The 5,678-nt window shown below is 35.5% G+C and overlaps 1 protein-coding gene across 4 annotated transcripts in view; it reads left to right on the forward strand.

Moving 5' to 3' along the window:
* Myo9a (myosin IXA) overlaps positions 1-5,678 on the forward strand; it is a 227,184-nt gene that overhangs the window by 3,828 nt on the left and 217,678 nt on the right. The window lies entirely within an intron of this gene.

Here is a 5,678-nt window from a genome sequence, read left to right on the forward strand (position 1 = left end):
GTGATTTTTCTCCTGCATTTTATATATATGAAGGCTATTTTCATAGTTTATATACTTGCTGAATTATTTTATATTAGTTTTATTGTTTCTCTTTCTCTAGATATATTCTCCTGTCTGTAAAAAAGAGATGGTTTTTTTTTTCTTTCAATTTCTGATTATTTTATTTTTGTTTTGTTTTTGGTACTGAGAATTGAGGCAGGTGCTGTCCTGCTGCACTATATCTCCGGTCCTGTTTTCTGTCTTGTCTGATTTATTTCTAGTACTGTTAGCTTTCCATTCCTTAAAGATGAAAGGCTTATTTTGGCTTAAGGGTTCAGAAATTTCATTCTGTGACTGGTTCCATTGATTTTTGGCCTTTGGGAGGGAAAACACCATGGTGGGAGTGTGTGATGGAGTAAAGCTGCTCACCTCACAGCAGCTGGAAAGTGAAGGAGAATGAGAGGAAGGGCCAGGGTGTAAGTACACACCAGTGACCTAACTCTATCTTTTCTTTTTTTGTTTTACTATGTGTTTAGGGCCTTTTATTATATGACCCAATTAAGCATTCATTTTGACTTCCTTGAGTGTTTTTGTTAGTAATGTGTATTGAATTTTATTGAAGGTCTTTTTAACATCTGTAGAAATAAACATGTCTTCATGCAACAGTTCGAGTTGCAAACCGAAATGCTTGGCAAAGTCTTCCTTGCAAACTCTGCATTGAGTGCTAAAGATGATTGTGGCCATCTTTCCCAGAATTAGGTTCATGAACCAACGTACCACTGAGTATATCACCAAAAACGTAGACATGCTTATTGTTTCATATTGTACTTTGCTTCTGCTAGCATAGAATCTTAGTATCTTTGAGCATCAGTTTCTACCTTTATAAAATGAGGGAAATAATGTTTTTCATGTAGGGTATTATGAGACTGTCATATTCATTTATACCCCCTTTTTTCCATCTTGAACAGGTAGTAGCTTATTTGAGTAGTTGAAACTAGCAATGATCATGATAGTTTAGAAGTGACAAATTTAATTGGTGGTGCTAGCAACAATGGGTTTGCAAGGAAAACACACTTGAACTTAATTTTAGTACAGGAATGAAATTCACTGGCCTGAGATTGAGAATAGAGTAAGGAATCAGAAGTGAAATGAAGAGCAAGAGCAGTACAATTAGGGGTGCATGTTATGCTTGAGAACATCTGTATTTGTGTCTGAAGTAGAGAGCATGTGATGGAGAAGACTTAGGGGAAGTTTTGTCCAAGGTTCAAATTTTGAAGCAAAGGGCACTGTGTAAGTAATCTGGTTTGGGTAATCTATTGTTTTAAAATTTCAGATTATAGAAATCCTTTTCCTAGTGAGGTATTAGTTGCTCTCATGTAGATAAGAGATACTGAAGATCTTAAAGGCACAATCTAGATAATAAAACAAAATATCAGAGATAACGCTTGATGTTGTGGTTGTTCTCTACTTGCACATAAAGTTTATTTCTGTGGCCCACAGTATATTTCCTCTTCTTAATGGAGTCCACTTACTTGCTTCATTCTCTAGCCAGGACTTTGTGAATTAATTCATGGGTAGCACTAACAGCATCCCTAACACAATCATAATGTTGAATGTGATGAAATGCTCTGGAGCATGTTCTTTATACTTTTGCATTGTCTATAAATAATGATGTATGTCTTACATTAAACTTTAGTTTCTATATTAACGTATTTTATTTTTCTTTTAGTGCCTATGTTGAAAAATACCTATTGGAGAAGTCCAGACTTGTTTATCAAGAGCATAATGAACGGTACATATTTTTATTTGTGTAATTAGATCAAGTTAATGTGTCATGCAGATTGACTTATGACTTGTATGTTATGTCATCAGTTCACGTTACACCAGGCCAGGGAGATAGCCCAGCAACACAGTGCCTGCCTGGAAAGTGCCTGAGGTTGTGATTTCGATTTCTGGTACCAAAAAAAAAAAAAAAAATCAGTTCACTTCACACCATGTATATCCTATGTGTAATTGCTGTTTCTTTCAAGGACAGAATACTGCGTTATTTTAGAGGCCATGACGAGGAGAATGTTTTGGATATAATAGAAATTATCATTCATTCTGGGTTCTAGGCAAGCTGTCACAACAGGAAAACTTTCTCAGGTTTCCTTTGAACCACTGTTTAATTTTCTAACTACAAAAAAATTAAACAATTCTTAATGCTTTTATAATATTTCAGACCCATCGGACTTTAAAGATGATACATGTATCATTCTGATCAAGAAACCAAATAAGAGAAGTAAATGAATTGTTTTATGCCAGAGTTTGAAGTTAAACAGCCTATAATCAAACCCTGGAAAAGCCTTGGGTATCTCACTTCTCTGCTTCTTAAGCATTTTCATTTTACAAATGGAAAACCATTCTAGAGTTGTTTAGAGGATTAAATGACAAAACATTTATAAAATGCTTAGAGTAGTCCTCATGTTCAATAAAAGTTTACTAATTAGTAGAAAATGTAGGCTTTTTTATTACTATTTTATTGTAAATAGATCGATTAAAAAACAATAAAAATAATACAGAATTTCAAAACAAGATGGTAGGAAATTAACGGTGGTTATTGTATTGCACATTGGTACCTTCAGAGTAGTTGCTCAGATTACCAGATATAGGCATGCAGAATTGATCAAACAATATAAGCACTAACTTCCTTTCAGTGAACTAATAGAAATTAGTAGTACAATTATCTTAGCTATCTTGTGTGTGTATATGTACATACGTTTTTCCCCTTTTCCTCATCCCGGGTTTTTTTTTTTTTTTTTCCTGTATTTAGGACGGGGTCTACAGGATATTCAGGGTCTCACTATGTAGATTGTAGATTGTACTCATAGTGATTCTCCTGTTTATAGCTTCCAAGTCCTGGGATTACAGGCACATGCCACCATGCTTAGTCTCAATGCCATCTCAGCACGCCTCAGCGTTGGGGCCAGCACGACATGCCAGGGATTGAACCCTGTGTGCTACGCTCTGCCTAAGCAGGTGCTTTAGTCCGCTGAGCTATCAGGCCAGTGGCTCCTAGTTGTTCTTTAATTTCATTTTTTCTTTTTTATGAATGACAAAAATGAGAGGTTCTTTGTTATATGTTGCTGGATTTGGTTTACTAATGTTTTATTCTGCATTTTTTCTGTGTTCATAAGATTTACTCTTCTAAGTTCTCTACCCTCCCCTCCTCTCTGTCTTTTTGAGACAAGACTCTGCTATGCATTTCAGGCTGGTCTTGAATTCTGTAGTTTATGCTGCCACAAATTTGTGGCAACCCTCCTGCCTCAGCCTCCTGAGTGCTGGGATGACAAGTATGCACCACCACACCCATCCAGCAGGTTTTCTTTTTTTCTAGTATTTTTGTCTGGTTTGGGATCAGTGTAATAGTATGTTGTTTTACAGAATGAAATGGAAACTGTTATTTCCCTTTTTTTTTGTGTGTGTGTGAAAAGTTACTTATTTAGTGGAATTTACCAGCAAAAATAGTTTTGGTTCTGGTCTTTAATTGGGTAATGTTTTGATTACTAGTTAAAACACTAGTTGTTACAGATCTGTTCAGAATCTCTGTTTCTCTTGGTCATAACTGGTAAGAATCCATTTGGTTTAGGTTATGTTTATTTCTTATAATCTTAATTTATTTCTGTAGAGTTATTAGTAATGTTCCCCTTTCTTTAGCTCCTAATTTTGAATGTATTTCTTTCATCAGTTTTTTTTTTTTTTTAATATATTTGGTACAAGGTTTTCAGGGTTTCACTACACACATCAGACTTGTGACCCTCCTGTTTTCAGCTTCTCAAGTGCTGGGATTACAGGCATACACCACCATGCACAGTCTCAATCTCTGACTCAGTGCCCCAGGGGCAGCATGGCAGGCTGGGGATCAAACTCCAGTCCCTGCATCTGCCTAAGCAGGCGCTTTAATCCACTGAGCTATCTGACTGGCCCTCTTTCATCAGTTTAGATAAAGGTTAATTTTATAATTGTTTTCAAAGAACCGTATTTTATAATTGATGTTCTTCATTTTATCCTATTCTGTAATTCATCTCTAACACTTCTCTTCTATTTGCTTTGGCTTTATTGTTTCCTAGTTCCTTATTATTTGCTATGTTATGTTATTTATTTATTTATTTTTTTTTTGAGACTGAATCTTGTGTTGTTCAGGCTGGTTTTGAGCTTCCTATGTAGCCCAGGCTGACCTCAAACTTGGAAGAGTTCTGCCTCATGCACCACCACATCCAGATGAGCTTCCTTTCTTGAATAAATACTCCCTAGATTGCTGCAGACTTTTGGTTTATTTGCAGAGTTCTGCAAATGTTAATTCTAACAAATTTGCCAGATTCCTCATTGATTTTAGGGAATACAGAATTTTCAGAAGTTTTCATTTTGTCATTTCCCTTTTTAAAAAATTTTATTTTAGGAAAGGGTCTAAAAGGTGTTAAGGGTCTTACTACTAGATCAGACTCATAGTGATCTGCCTGTTTACAGCCTTGCAAGAGCTGGGATTATAGGGGTGTGCCACCACACCCAGTATCAATTTCAGCATGGGGGGGGGCAGGGCTGGCTCAGTAGGCCTGGGATCAGACCACCCATTTCCCTGTTGTTATCCCTCTTCTTTACTATCATCTAAAGTGTCATTCTGTAGGGGTACTTAAATATTGAGTTGCCATGTATTGAAATAGGAAATGAAGTGAACATATTTTACTAATAAAGATTTTATTTATTTTTTGTTAAATGATAGCCATACTTATTCAAAAGGATAGAGTTACTGAGTTGAGAAGGACAGGAGAAAGGGAGGGGGGAAAGAGATTTATGTATGTGAGCAGGATGGCTTAAAACAACTCTACTGTGCATTTCTGCTGATCTGTGGAAAGAAGCAGTTATTTAATTTGTTTTGTCTACTTTTTAAAATTGTACATTTTTTCTTAATTTCTTATACATTTCTTTCTTCCAATTTTACATGTATATATTTGGTAATATGAATAACTCATTGGAAGACAACACTATGTTAGCACAAATACTGTGAAATTTGTATTACCCTGTTCAGTGAAAATCTGTATCACTTATAATTTTTGTTTTAATTCTAATTTGTACTGTTCAAACAATGATTGCCATAAATCATGTTAATTATAAAGCTATACTTTTCTTTGTTTCCTACAGGAATTACCATGTATTCTATTACCTCCTGGCAGGAGCAAGCGAAGAAGAGAGGTTAGCATTCCATCTTAAACAACCAGAGGAGTATCATTACCTCAATCAGGTGAGGGTTCTTGAAAAGCATCTTGAAATGTAGGGCAGAACTGAATTTTAATTCCTGAAACTTGGTAATGGATCTTTTTGTTTTTCTTTTTTGTTTTGGAGACAGGGTCTCACTGTGTAGTTCAGGCTGGCCTTGAACTCATTCTGTAGTTGAGGCTGGCCTTGAACTCATGGTGATCCTCTTGCTTCAGCCTCTTGAGTGTTGGGATTATAGGCATGTGTCCCTATGCCTGGTTTGGTAATGGATATTAACTAGCATTTTTATATATGCAGTCTAGCAATTTGTGCCTATAATTTTCAAATTCCTACCCTTTTATGTGAATGTTTAAAAGTTAAGTTACTTTGTTCTTTTTGTGATTTGTGAGAATCTTTAAGAAAAAATAATTATTTTGATTTTTCCCCATCAGAAAAGTCTTGTGTTC

Source organism: Octodon degus, unplaced genomic scaffold (assembly GCF_000260255.1).
Source record: "Octodon degus isolate 3935 unplaced genomic scaffold, OctDeg1.0 scaffold00026, whole genome shotgun sequence".
NCBI lineage: Eukaryota > Metazoa > Chordata > Mammalia > Rodentia > Octodontidae > Octodon > Octodon degus.